This window comes from Mixophyes fleayi, chromosome 12, assembly GCF_038048845.1.
Source record: "Mixophyes fleayi isolate aMixFle1 chromosome 12, aMixFle1.hap1, whole genome shotgun sequence".
In the NCBI taxonomy this organism is placed as follows: Eukaryota; Metazoa; Chordata; class Amphibia; order Anura; family Limnodynastidae; genus Mixophyes; species Mixophyes fleayi.
In genome coordinates, this window is record NC_134413.1 from 15,993,571 (window position 1) to 16,009,545 (window position 15,975).

Here is a 15,975-nt window from a genome sequence, read left to right on the forward strand (position 1 = left end):
TTATTTAGTATTTAATATTCATTACTTAGTAGTAGAAAAAGTGATCAAGTCATTGCCAGGTTAAAATTACAAGTGAATTTAAATATATAACTCAGACCTAAATGCTATAAATTTTTATACTCAGCAAAACCTGTTTGTAGAATTCAGACTAAACAGGTGATGGTATTACGTTTTAAAAAATTAAACACCAGCTACTGCCTAGTCAGAGTTCTAAAGACTGGTGCAGTGAGGGCAAGAGATTATAGCTATATTGTGATATTAAATAGTAATACAATTTTTTAAAAAGGCATTATTTGTTTTTTAATATCTATTATCCTTTTTCCAAGTTCATATTTGCTCTTTACAGTAATTTCTGATTATTTTTTATGCTTGTTCTGTCCAAAACAGGAAGCAGCTACAGTGCTCACTTGACGTGTCTGTTTGCACACATGAAATAGGTTTTAGCCATTTACCATTTATCACTTGTTTTCAGAGCTCCATAATGAAATGCCAAACATAGGTCATTATAGTATATTGACATATTTACTTCTAATTCCACAACCATTGCTGGCTGATTACGAAGGTGACATGGGGCTAGATTTACTAAACTGCGGGTTTAAAAATGTGGAGACCTTGCCTATAGCAACCAATCAGATTCTAGCTGTCATTTATTCAGTTCATTGTACAAAATGACAGCTAGATTCTGATTGGTTGCTATAGGCAACATCCCCACATTTTCAAACATCGTAAATCTAGCTACTGGAGTCACTTTGCTGTGGGGTGTGAAATGTGTCCGTGTAGTGGGTCATAAATCCAGGTGTTAGGTTGAGTCCTTGAGTCAATGAATGGAATGTTCTTATCAGCTTGAATTCCCAGACTTTACTCTCCCTGTCATTTTGTTAAGAAAAAAACTTTCAGTATTAAGACTTTTAAATCTGTCATACTGTGTCCTGGTCCAGAGAAATGTTTACCAATGGGGGTGTGTTGCTATAGGCAACATCTCCACTTTTTCAAACCCACAGTTTACTAAATATACCCCTAAGACTGTGTTCACATAGGATTTTTTATTTTACCGACTTTATGCTTTTTTCCCCCTACAAATTTATATAAATTACTGATGATAGCCTCTCCTTGTGGGGCGTAGGGTATCCATAATTTAGAAGTATGAGCTGGGTGGAATTTTTTTTTTTTTTTACAGCAATAGTAAGTGCAATTACAGTTACACTAATTTGGCAAATCTGCAATGTAAAGTCTTCTCCTGAAACACCCATTCTGCTGATGTCCATGGGACATTTGCATCGCCCATATTGGTGACACTTACAGGAGTTTGCTTATTTGAAAACTGTCTTAGTGGACAAATAGTGCCTGCTTATTATTGTATCATATCAAAAAACATCTTGGGTGTCCCATCCCAAGCAACATACTGTGTGAAAATTACTGTCATCATGTTACAGTAGTTTCCCTTTTCCAGATTAATATTACTTTTTGGTTGATTTTCACGATAGCTATTTTTTTCTAGAAGTGGCCATTAATCGTTTTCTTCAGCATATACAGGATAAACATGTTAATTTAAGATTACATAAAGCAAACTGACACATAAGGAAATAATCTGACTTTTGGAAGGTCCCTGAAAGCTGTGAGAGAGGAACAGTCAAGTATAGCACAAGAAAAGCCTATAATCAATCAACACCACAGTAATACAACCCCAGCCATTGGTCGAGTGAGGGCTTCAAATACTGTTGGAAGCTATATTGTTATATCGTACATAAATACTTTTTTTGTAAAGATTGTTTTAAATTATGTATATTTAAAATAAGACGATCACCAAGGCCTTAAAAGAGCCAAAGTCTTCAAAAATAAGAAGTTATCCACAGGCAGCTGTGAGCAGAAATCCGGGTTAATATTACTGTATTAATGGTAATAGAACGCAGGCCACGTTACTTTCGGCAGTAACGCGGCCAATTGAATTCCCCCCCATCGTATACTTTTAATGTGATGCATTTTGTGCCTACCAACCACACTTTTGGTAGAGTGGAACATGTTTAGACACAATGTTTCCTAATGGCACAAGAAGCAGGAATTCCGTGTTCCGATCTTCTCTCATTTGTATGATTATTTAGGCCATAAATAAGACAAAACAGAGCAATATTTTACGAGAACTGAAAAGTTTTATGTTTGCACAGTGTGCCTCCAACAAAGCAGCGCTCAGTGAATGATGAACGTCTGGTGGAGATGGTGAATCGTGTTAATCTTTTGGATTCACGTTTTACTTATGACTTTCCACCCAAATCTGAAAATTCAGGTTTGTGCGGAATTATCCTTTAAGGCCAAATTTCGATTTTATTGTTATTATGATTTACTTATGTATCGCTGTACTGGGAATATTTGTCATTCACATCAGTCCTTGCCCCATTGTAGCTTACAGTCTGAGTTCCCTAACACAAATATATAGACACACACATGCACATTAATTTTGTCAGTAGTCAACTAGCCTACCAGTATGTTTTTGGAGTGAAGGAGGAAACTGAAGCACCCGGAGGAAACCCACGCAAACACTGGGAGAATATAAAAACTCCACATATTCAAAGATAAGTCGTTTTTACTCTTTTGGCCTGTCGGACAGATTGTACAAGCAGGACAATCGATCTAGCATATAGTCTGTCCGACAGGCCAAAAGAGTAAAAACGACTTATCTTTGAAAGTTTGAAATGTGGAAACATCAATGGCAAGATAGAGATGAACAAATCTCCTGTCTTTATGTTCATTGAAAGGTCTACAGTATTGGGCAAATAGCTCCATATTTGATGAAGCAAATGACAAAATATTTGTTTATGATGCACATTTGTTCAATATGTTTTCATTGTCCAATGTTTTTATACAATTAGTTGTTCCATTGTGAACATTTTTTTTGGCAGTAGAACCAGTTGGCATAATGGAAATTTGGAAGTGGCGGTATGGAAAATATAAAGTGAATAGAATGTGATAGTTTAACGATGAAGGCAGTAGGAGAAGTGGCGGTATGGCATACCACCGTATACCAGCCCACTTTTACCACTGAGAATGGCCATAATGGAACACTGACATTTGGTAAGATTCACGACTAGAAATATGGAACCAAGTGAATGGCTTTAGATGCATAGACAATCTATGTAAACTTGAATTTGTATCTAACAGAGAAAACCAATAACAGGCACTTTGCAACTCATAACACAGCAGGTTCTATAAAACGTGATTTCTTGACAGAAGTCAGCCAATAAAACAAATGCAATCAACACATACATTTATTGAGCTTTATAGTGACACTTGATATGTAAAACATACTTTTGAAAATGACTTCCCTTAGGCCTTGCACTAAAACACACAATATTTATACACCAATGTCCCAAAACTATAATAACATTAGACATATGCCGTAACTGGGGCGGTAAAACTTAATAGAACTTTTAAATCTAACTACGATGTAATAAATAGCAGCCCTTTCCTACCAATTCAACTTTGATGTTAATAAATGTTTAGCCATCTGTAAATGGAATACTTTACAGGCAAGAAGGCATTCTGACTAAATGCAGGAAATAAAATACAGCTTTGTTTGCAGAGGTTTTAAGCTTGGACAAGGAATGGCAACACGCCATAAAGCAATGCATTATTTTTTATGGGTAAACTTTAAATGAGTTTTGTTTGAAAGTATGCAGGCGTTGTAAATATCAGACACTGCAAAACTCTGCTTCAGACAATTGATGAGACAAAGTATTACCTTTGTAGTTTAGATTTTTTTCTTACTTTTTTCAAAACAGGAACAAAAAAGAGATTTACTTTGATAAATAAAATTATAAAGGTGACTGGGGATATTGGGATTTTATAGCATTGAGTGAATTTATGGCGGTATTTCACATGAATCAAGTTTTGTGGTGGAGAAGGCTGTTCAGTGTGGTTGGGATTGGACTGAGAACACTTAATGCCAAATGCCTCTGGCGAAACGCGCAACATTCCATGACAAATGCTGAACGAGATGAATATGTTGCAGAACAGTTTATATATATTTTTCTTTTCATACAATTTTATTTTTAAAGTTTAAAATCAAAATCAGCCCTCCATTTTCGCAGACCGATGACAGCTTGAGAGGCTTGTGTTGCAGCAAGTCGAGATTTTAATGTATAGCAGCCATGACCCAGGTCGTTCAGCAAAAAAATTTAAACTGTTATAAGTGGGATTATACCAAGCAGTATGAAGTAAAAAATCATAAGTCAAAGATCCAAATGTGAGCTTCTATATTCAGGCATGAGTGCGGCATTCTATCAAGAATCTGCACAACAAATCATTCATTTGCAAAGCTATATATACCAATCTTGTTACTGGGCAGATTTTAGTAACACACCCTAGTCCAGGACTCTTCCTTATACCTTGCAGGGGTCCGCAGTACTTCTTGTCTCTATTGTACTTGGTACAACTAGGTACATGAATGTGTCTTATCTCCCTCTTTGTTAGAAACCAACTTGAGCAGACAATTCCTTCTGCATACTGTACACATTTATTATTTGAATTCATCCAAGTTCCATTAAATTTATAACAGAACAATCCTGCATTTAAAATGTAATTTTGAACAAAATTGTCTTTTTAAATTGCTATTTTAACAATTGATTTTTAAAAAAATTAGCAATAACAAATCGAACAAAGGTTTATTATAAATAGAAACAAACAGACAAACAAATCAATAGGCAAATGAGGCCTGATTGAGTGGAGATACAGTACAGTTTACAAACAGAAGCCAAAAGCAACACAACAGTTATAATCACATTACCCAAACCCTGCAAAAGTACCATGTATCCTGTTCCCCGCTGATTCGCCCTGCTTCTGTGAGAAAAGACATATCCGTAAGTGCCTGTATAGTTATCCAGTCTCTCCTACAAGGCTCTGCCATTTAATTAGTATCACAGCAACGGTAAAAAGACATTTTAAAAATTCTCTTGTTCTCCATCAAACAGATACAACAATAGGAGGTGAAGGTAGGCTAATATACTCTATCATACTTTCAACAGAAACTTGTATGTTGTAAAAGTTCTTTTTTTCTGAGAAATAATTCAGTAGGATAGTTGCAACATATTAAGATATTATACCTTACTGCAAGTGCGATACGAAGTTAAGTAGACATTTTGGAAACGTACTCATTGTTCATCAAATGAATACCGCAATGAGGGGGTGGGGAAACTTTAAGGTAGTATAATACACTGTATTGTCCTTGTGGCAGAAAATTGTGTGTATAATAAATAAAATGGTACAGTAAGTTTGTTGACAAATAATTAGACTGTATACCTTATTGCAAGTATAACAGCCAAGTGAGGGAAAATAGATCACTACAGACACACAACTAATGTATCCTTGTAATCCTCCAGGTCAGCAATCATCTGCACAGTACAGCTTTAGTTTTCTATACTTTCAGCTTCCCAGATTATGTGAAACATATTTGTCTACTCAAATACATATTGCAGTCGGTACAGTTACAGTTATCAGAATATAGTCTTTACCAAGAGCCCCACAAAAGGATTTTTCTTACAAATGCCTGATTGTCAAAATAAATACCACAATAGCTGTGATTCAAATTATTGTATTGTACTTTATTCTAACTGTGCCCTTTTTGTCCCCTTTTCCCTCATGTTAATACCACAGTAGATGTGGTTAAAATTATTATAATATTTTCAAATTCATTTTATTGAAGTTTGACATACTCATACAAAGAATTAACAAAATTGCACCTGCATACATGTCTTCACTCATCTCAAAATAACCTCTCATCCCTAAATCAACATCTCCGCTCTATACAAGATCTCTCATCATCACTCATTACTTGCTCTAATTCTTGGTCATTGGCCTTTTTTCAGGCTGCATCCACTCCATAGAATTCCCTTACTCACACAAGACTTTCCCCTAGCCTCCAAATACTTAAGTTTTCCCTGAAAGCACGCCTCTGTAGGTAACCTTATTAAATTTCCAAACCATCTTCTTAACATACCTAAGCTATTCTACCTGACTACGATTCCTCTACACAATTAACACAAAAGTTACATTTAATTTCTTTCCATACTATTCAGCCTACTGACCCCCAACGTAATATCACTGTGTGGTCTGATCATAGAGCCCCACTAAACACATTTTTCCATTGTAATCTGGCTGGACCAATATGCAATCTGTAGCATTTAACCTCAAGGGCCGAACTCTGGAATGATTGTCATTGACCCAGCTCTATTTTTAGGTAATAATTTTGTGACATAAAGGAAGCAGAGTGGAATGTTATTCTGCAGAGCAGAGAGACAAGGGTGATATTCGGAAATTGTATGGCAGGATCATTGCACCTCTGCAAAACAAACACAAGAATGGAATTTATAAAAACTTGCTCTTCTCTACATATTAGTTTGAATTCCAGTATATTAGTCCTTTGAATAATTTTTTGTTGTCGGCAGTAGAACTTCCACCACTTCAGATCTGTACCACTGGCATCAATATACCTGTTTTACTAGCAGTTTTAAAATTAGTTCCAGTATGTCAAGGGGAATGGAATTCATTGGTTGCAATTAGCATTTGCGCTGGCTGTCGGTTTTTTGGAGTGTGGGAGGAAACCGGAGCACCTGGAAGAAACCCATGCAAACATGGGGAGAACATACAAACTCCTCACAGATAAGGCCAAGGTCGGGAATTGAATTCATTGGTTGCAATTAGCATTTGCGCTGGCGGCCGTTTTTTTGGATGTGGTTTTGGAGTGTGGGAGGAAACCGGAGCACCCGACCTAGCGGTCGGGAGTGTTTGTATTGTCATACATTGGGGTAAATAGATTATCCTCCATAGACCCCTCTGATTGACCCTACCTCATGGGATTACGGTGTCACTGGTGTATCAGTATTGCTTGCCATTCAATAAATGTACTCAATCAATAATTACAATTATAAGGAATTTTTTATACCGGAAATCCTGGTCCCCAAAACACACAGCAGCAGTACCAATATATTGATTATATCTATTTAGATTTAGTTAATAAAACTTTTTTTTACAAAAAATCTTGAATTATAAACTGCTGTCAGGAAATTAAAGGTGACCTTTCTCTATCACAAATTAATAAATAAATAGAAAAAAAAAAAGTGTATTTTTTTGTGAGTTTTAACCTTCATATTGTGTTTGCTAAGACTCATAAACACAGTCATCATATTGGATATATAATTGCTTGGATGTGTGATTTTAAGGGGTCGAGGAATTCTATAAAAAAAAAATTGTTTGCCCATATAAGGACATGAATGGATTTCAGCAGAAAGTGATTTATTCCAATGCTAACTGTGCATTGCTGAATTTTTAATTGAAAGTTAAAGGCGCACTTTAAGCAGCAGCCTTCAACCCCCAATAATTCTGACAGCCTATGCCAGTGCCTATAGATAGCGCAGAGATTATCGCAGTGAACACTCACCAAGGCCAATGACTAACTGGCGAATCCATGCTATCTAGTGACAGATCCGTAATTTAGTTTAGCTGTGAATCTCTTGGGGTATTCCAAGAAAAATCTGTGCCTTTCAATGCAACTATGCTCCATCTGCTAGTAGCCTGTCTACAAATCCAGGTCTCTAGGTGAGTGCTCTGCCCTTCGCTATAATTGTGACCGTTTTAGAGAAATTGTTGAAACTAGATAGACATTGCTATAGAACAAATCCAATTTTATATATTTAGTGTCAACTATTTGGCACCTGTACTGGTATTTTTGACGGCTGATTTTCAGAGAAATTACAATTTTATACCTGGAATGACAAATGGAGCATAGGTTGTTTAAATTGTAGGCTTTTAAATATAACAGGGCTTCCGATAACATTCACAAACATATATAGCCAATGTTTTAAGTACTTATCGCAACTAAAGTTATTTTAAGTAAGGATTATTTAATGACGTTTTAATTATATATCCATGAATTTTTCATGATACTTTTTTCTATATGAGCTCCAGTTATATTTCAGGTCTAGTGGTCTTTTAATAACTATTATATGTATGATTGTCTATTCAGATCGGAAAATATATTTATTATCATTCTGCAATTATTTATATTATCATTAAAAATCCTTTTATTGTGAATTTCACTGTATACTTATTCACAGCACACTTGTGAATAACCAGAGATTTTGCATACATGGATAAACAAAGTGATTTTTGGGAGATGGGAGTGTAATTACAAGGTGAAGACGATGATCTAGTTTCCGCAGATACAAGTATGTGTATTGATTGCTTGAAAGCAAAAGAAATGACAAGCTTTGCTAAATTATTAAAATCTGAATTATCTAGAAGAAAGGGAAAGTAATCAGTAATGTGCCAGATAATTCTAACGCTATAAATCCCAGTGAGTCCTGCCATGCTCAATCTGTGTTTAAGCTTTTTTTTAGGTTAGGAGAAAAAAGCTGGTACTAGTAGGACCTTCGGAACATGGAAAGCCTGGTAAGAACAGCAGAGATATTGTAAAACTTTAAATGAGTCCCGGGATAACAGAGCAGGTATCGGAAGAAGAGCAGGTGTGCGGGGGAGCTACGCAGGCACAGTGAACATGATTATTATGCAGATTTGTTTAAATTTATCATCCAAATGTTTATTACCATCACTGACAGTTATTCATCCAATCAGTACACAATCCCAAAACAAGTCATGTGACACAAGTCATATCGCTTCTCTTCAAATACAAGCATATATAATATATATATATATATATATATATATATATATATATATATATATATATATACACACATCTACATCTCCTCCCTCCTCTCTATTCATGCTCCATCCCGCCCTCTCCGATCGGCCAATGACAGTCGCCTCTTTTTCCCCCTGATCACCTCCTCCCACGCGCGTATCCAAGACTTCGCCCGCGCTGCCCCCCTCCACTGGAACAAACTCCCTCCCTCCATCAGAACTTCCCCTAATCTGTCCAGTTTCAAACGGTGTTTAAAAACCCACCTTTTTCTTAAAGCTTTCCAGTCTCCCACTTAACTTCATACCTTTTCTTCTGACTCTTCCCCTCCATTCCCCTTCCCCTATCCCTATCCTCCGTTCCTCCGTCTCTCCCCTGTGTTTCTCTGTCAGTCCACCCCTCCCCTTAGATTGTACGCTCCTTTGAGCAGGGCTTTCTCTCCTCCTGTCTTCACCACTTTTAACTCAGCTTGCCAGCTACCCTGCCTTCCTCCTCGAGGACCCTCTTTCCCCATCCCCTCTCGCTCCCTTCTCTTCCCCCTGGGGGTCTCCCTCTCATATGTGCCCTCCCTCCTAGGTGCCGTTGCTGGCTGATCTTCCCCTCTCCCCTCCCCTCAAGCTGTGCCTTGAGCTCACTGAGTTACTGTGATTATTGTTTACTGTTCTGTGCTGTCTCACCTCGTATTGTAATCTCGTTTGTCCCTGTACGGCACCGCGGACACCTAGTAGCGCCCTATAAATAAAAAATAATAATAATATATATACACATATATATATATATCTATAGGAGTGACATCATTACTTTCCAGGTATAAGTGATGGCACCACTACTCACATTATATACAATAATACAAAGTGGAATATGAGTGCTGGCTACTGAGACTAAGCCAATATATCATTTTAGGAGGTGAAATGGTTCAAATTGAAGATTAGAGGTACAGCTGATGTGTGTTCAATACTGCTTTGGTAGTAACTATGCTACTTACACATTAATCAGGAAACAAATATGGAAAACTGAGACAGAAAAGAACTCAGGCAGGGATGATATTTGATATAAAGCATAGTACTTGTACACAGTGTCAGGCAGCTTCTGTAAAGCAAATAAAAATCCGGGGATACATAAAAAGGGGATACATGATGCAAACTAGAGATACTCACTGACCCCCGTGAAATGGTTTTGGTTTTGGATCTGGATTAGCTTCGTGTTTTGGCAAAACCGCCCTCGTGTGTTTTGGTTTTGGTTTTTGTTTTTGTTTTGTATTTTTTAGAAAAAATCCTAAATTATGCTAAAATCACATAATTTTGCACTTTTTTTGTTCCTACTTTATTATTAACATCAATAACACTAATTTCAAGTCATTGCCAGTCAATTTTGACCACCTCACAGATCACAATATTATTTAAATACACTTTCGGACAAATACTGCAGCGACCTGGCTGGATAGTAAGCGACAGAGCAATGACACAAACACACGTCAGTTCCTAGCACATCTAGGACACATTGGCATACAGCAGTGGCAGAAAAGAAAAAGGGGGGTCCGCCCTCCCTCCCACCCATCATTATTTTGAATCTTAAAAAGGAATTCAAAACTCGCGAGATCTGATATCCGATAACGTCACAATGACCTTTTTGCATCGTTTTCAATTCCGAGGGCGAGCGACAGTACCTAGCTGGCTCGTACTCAGATCCCCTAAATTTGTGTGTGTTCGGTTCCCGAGGAACCGAGCCTGAGCATCTCTAATGCAAACAAGTGGTAATCAATTGCAAATATAGCAGAGGTGGTTTCATCCTTGAGCAATGGAGGGATTCTTTTCAGTACAGGTGGCCAAGCTGTAAAATTCCTAACCACAAGAGGTGTTGATAGCAATTTTCTCTAGCAGAATTTAGAAATTAATTGAATGTGGTTCTGATAAGAAATGGTATTTGTAGCTATAATGAGTAGAGGACATTGATCCAGGGAATATATCTGATTTTGGGTGAGGAAATAATCTTTTCCTAAATTAACAACTGTTACACTTGGCTTTTTTTTGGCTATCTTTTGCAACGGCACAAATAAACTTTATGAAAGATTGAACTTGATGGATCTATGTATTTTTTTTCAACTTTTCAATGTAACCATGCAACTATGGAATAAATCACATTTCCCCTTCAATTTTAAAGATATAACTAGCTCCTGTGGCTTTCCTAGACAGGACTTTAGCTCTTTCCCGCTGATGGGTTTAACCCCTGAATTTCTGCAAAATTCCTTTGAAGCATTTTAAACTCTGCGCGATCAGTACAAAATCATTATTTCATGCATTTATCTGCAGTCAAAACAGATATCTGTGGCAATTACTGATATTTTGAAACTAGTTTTGAAAATGCCAAGTCAGTTATATCAGTATTTCAAAACCTTTGTATAAATAAGCTAAAACGTTTCATTTGCACATGACTAATAGTTTAGCATGAAGGTTTTCCATTTTGTTTTGTCCTATATTATTTTATTCTTAATAAAACATGTGCTTTTGATTCAGTAAAACATATTTTTATGCCCACAGATACCAATGTAATTAAAACTTTTAAACAAACAGATATGGCAGCAGGGTCATCTTAACAACATTATGGGCCCCCGGGCAAAGCAGTGCACCGGGGCCCCTAGATATAGATATATAGATGTATATAGATACAGATATAGATATATAGAGATAGAGATAGATAGATGCACTTGCTCAGTGACCCTTGTAGGTTTTTTTTGCAGGTTTTTTTCTTTTGCAAGATTATTTATTCTCATTAAGAGCCGTGCCTATCGGGCTCCCTTGCCTGTGGGCCCCCTGGTCAGCTGCCCATCGTGCCCAATGGAAAAGATGGCCCTGTATGGCAGTGGTTAGTGCTATAAGGTAAGTAGCCAATCAGAGCAGCTTTCTCTCACTCTAACCAATCAGAATAAAGCATCATCCAAGGGTTTATTTTTCTTAACCTTTGGCTCTGTAGAAGTAGAAAGAAGAAGGAAAATAAGAAAGAAAAAAATCCCTTTAGGGTTATTTGTCTAATAAAGTATAGAACGATCGGGGGAGTGTTCATTTCTATTAAATGGCTTTTCACTACGGAGTTGGTATTTTTAAAAACTATTTTCCTATCTGGCACTACAGGTCACAGCAAGCCCTAGATGCTACTAGGACATGCTGAAGCTTTTAGTTCTACAAGTGCCATAATACTCTGACAGTCACAGGTATGCTGGTACTTGTAGTTCTAAAAATGTCGATATACCCAAGCATTTTATAGCTGCCAGGGCTTGCTGGGAATAGTAGTGTCACATATTAAAGCATTTCAACAATTATTACCCCAACACACACCGGGCAGGGCTGTCGGTAGGAGCCCCGGTCTTATCAGCCTTGGGATGGTTGTTCTCCGGGGCCTGCTTGCTGTTTTTGCGGAGGGACCCCACGCTGTTTGCCCCCCCCCCCCTGCATTAGCAATAACCAGCCTAGGCTATGAATGTTGGTGATTAGTTCACTTTGGGAATGTGGGGGGGGGGGGCATCTTTTTTTATTTTTTTTACAAAAAATATATTAAAGTGCCATCATGAAGTTGCTGATGATGGTAACTGTTTCTGTACTATATTCTGCATCATCTGCATATCTTGTTGTGCATTCATTGTGTTTCTTCAAGAGGTAGATAGATATTCTCCACTGTTCATGTAACCTACATTTCGGTACATAATCTTTCCATAGTTTAGCTATTGCCACTTTTCAGGGATGATTCCCTTGTCTAGATGCCTCAGGTCTCCCAGATCTTGCACAGACTCTAAGAATACAATACCCCCCTTTCCCCCCAGAGATCTTCCCCATAGACAATATTTCACCTTGCCAATTTACCCCATTTCAAAGATTCCCCCTTATACAGATGACCTCCTGCAAGACACCTCCTTGCTGCATCATTGAGGACCTCCTGCAGGACCGAGTGCCCCCTTTGCAGAAGACCCCTCTCTGTTCTAAATATAGACCCCCTCTTGCAGCATAGAGACCCTGTTCTTTCCAGCACAGAGAAACCCATCCTATACAACAGAGATGCCTACCTTTTTCGGTATTGAGAACTTCCCCCCCACTTTTTGCAGAACAGAAGTAACCATCCTTGGCAGCATAGAGTCCTCTCCTCACTACAGTCCAACCTTTTGCAACATTGATTTAACCTGATGCCATTCCCTCCTTACATTTCATCATCATCATCATCATTTATTTATATAGCGCCACTAATTCCGCAGCGCTGTACAGAGAACTCATTCACATCAGTCCCTGCCCCATTGGAGCTTACAGTCTAAATTCCCTAATATAGACACACACTCACACACATAGACACATACATACAGGTAGAGACTAGGGTCAATTTTTGATAGCAGCCAATTAACCTACCAGTATGTTTTCGGAGTGTGGGAGGAAACCGGAGCACCTGGAGGAAACTCATGCAAACACAGGGAGAACATACAAACTCCACACAGATAAGGCCATGGTCGGGAATCGAACTCATGACCCCAGTGCTGCGAAGCACAAGTGCTAACCACTGGGCCACTGTGCTATATTTAACCCTGATGGAGCCCACTAGTGCTTGTTCCTACGAGTATGCCTTTAAGCAGCTCTATATACCTTTATCCATTTCAACATACCTCCCGACATTGGTCCTGGTCTGAATTGGAACAAAGTTCATGCAAAGAGGGGCTTTATTACACTGGGGCGCAATCACATCCGATTGTGGTGCTCCACGTCTCCCGGAAGTGTGTCTAGCACTATCAAAACGCTAGGCCTCCCCCAACCAACACCCCCCCCCCCTTAAAGGCACATCCCCCAACTTCTTGGCAATCAGCACAAAGGTGCCAACTGGAGGTACGGTGGGACAGTCCCCTCAATCGTAAAAAACCTCACTTAAATTTGGACAGTTGTGAGGTATGATTTTGGTGAATTCAGCTCACTCTATAATGCATATTACATCAAATAATACTGTATCTCTTTATAAGCATTTTTGTCACTAAAAATGTAGGAGGAGTAAAAAATATAACTAACATTTTGCATATACCTTACTAGGACCATCCATTTGAATTAGAGATGCTCAAGCTTGGTTTTCCGAAAACTGAAACCCCCCCCCGGACACCGCCAATCTGAGTACGGAGCTGAGGCTCGGTTCTCTCCTGCTTCCCCAGATCTGAATCGAGGCAAAACGTCATTGCTGCGTCGTCATATCTCACAGGTTTTTTATTCCATAAGTACCTCCCTCCCCAGCAGATCCATCACCATTGCTCACACAGAAACAGGGGTAGCAGTGTTCTTGTCACTCTCCAGTCTCCAGTGCCATTTGCTCAGTGCCATTGCTCACACAGAAAGAGAGGTAGCAGTGTTCTTGTCACTCTCCAGTCTCCAGTGCCATTGCTAAGTGACATTGCTCACACAGAAACAGGGGTAGCAGTGTTCTTGTCACTCTCCAGTCTCCAGTGTCATTTGCTCAGTGCCATTGCTCACACAGAAAGAGAGGTAGCAGTGTTCTTGTCACTCTCCAGTCTCCAGTGCCATTGCTAAGTGACATTGCTCACACAGAAACAGGGGTAGCAGTGTTCTTGTCACTCTCCAGTCTCCAGTGCCGTTGCTAAGTGACATTGCTCACACAGAAACAGGGGTAGCAGTGTTCTTGTCACTCTCCAGTCTCCAGTGCCGTTGCTCACACACAAACAGGAGGGATAGCAGTGTTCTTGTCACTTGATAAAAATTTACTTTAAATGAAAGTTATTGAGTTTAATAATATTGTAGGAATATAAAAAGAGCCAAATTATGTGAGTTTAGCATTTTTTAGATTTTTTTTTTTTTTTTTTAAATACAGATCCAAATCCAAAATCAAAACTAAAACACGTGAGGGCGGTTTTGCCAAAACCAAAACATGAAGGTAATATTGATCCAAATCCAAAACCAAAACACGGGGGTCAGTGAACATCCCTAATTTGAATAGTCCAATTTTAAACTTTGGTTATGTCTGAAGAAATTAATGACACTATATTTTTCAGAATTATAATCAGTAAAATAGCTGAGCATTCAGAAAAGACTATTAAGGATTCAGAGGGGGATATCTATAATAGGGGGTCAAAAGTGAGACGATAAGCTGCCTCTGTTCCTTCTTAATTAAATTACCAGTGGGTATTTCATGTTCTGGAGAAGTAAGGTCAATGGATGCAAGGAGCCAATTAAAATCAATTACTGATTAGCCCAACAATCTATATACTCCCAAATTAGTATTTTATTTCAAGATATGCAAGTTACTTCCACAGCGCAGCAAAAGATTATTTCAATGAAGTAAAACGGAGACAGGCAATACAGCTGTTGTGGAACTACAAGTACTAGCTTGCCGTGCCAGTCAGCTGCTGGAGGGGTTCCTATAGTACCTGTGAGTTATAGCCTTTTAAAATTAGTCTTCGCATTGGTATGAACAGATGTTTAAAAACAAGCTCTGTATGGAAATAATTTAGTTGGTGGGATGTCTGAGGGGAACATTTCCATTAACAAATTAGTAAAATCTATTTAAAGCTACACTGCCATCTACCACTTAAATTTTACTAACCTGGGGATTGCTTTTGGGGCTGCTCCATGTACCCAGGGACGTACCACACTGTGGAGGGCGTGTGCGGAAAAGAAACATCCAAAGCCTCAGTCAAGATTACAGCTTTTTATTGGTCCTGCAGAAAAAACTTCTGATAAAATATATTTATAAAAACAATAATGTATTAAAAAAATTGAAGTATGTTTTTGTTGGACTCTCACCTGTACCTTAAATAAGTCAGGAGGATAAATCCCCATTAGGGTTTAGATTTGCTATAATTTCTAAAAAGCAAAAGTGAAGATGTTACCCATAGCAACCAATTAGATTCTAGCTATCATTTATCTAGCACATTCTAGGAAATGATAGCTAGAATCTGCTATTGGCAACACCTCCACTTTTCCTTTTAGGAGGCTACAGAGAGTTCATCTCGAACTATAACTTGTTGGCCTATGTCTCGATGCTTGGCTTGGACGCTTGTAGTTCAAAGTAGGATCATCTCTGATTGGTTGCTATAGGCAAAAGCTTCACTTTTCCTTTTTAGAACTTTTAGTTTATTAATCATGTCACATGTGTACATTTTTTTTTTATTTAACCACACACATAAATAGGATTAAAATGCTTCTAGTTAGTATAAAACTATAAAATATTGAAAGCAATGGCTGACACTCAATCATTGCAACTTCAGAGGAAGTTTAATCAATAGTATGTGGATGTCTGCTAAACTGGAAACACTTTGG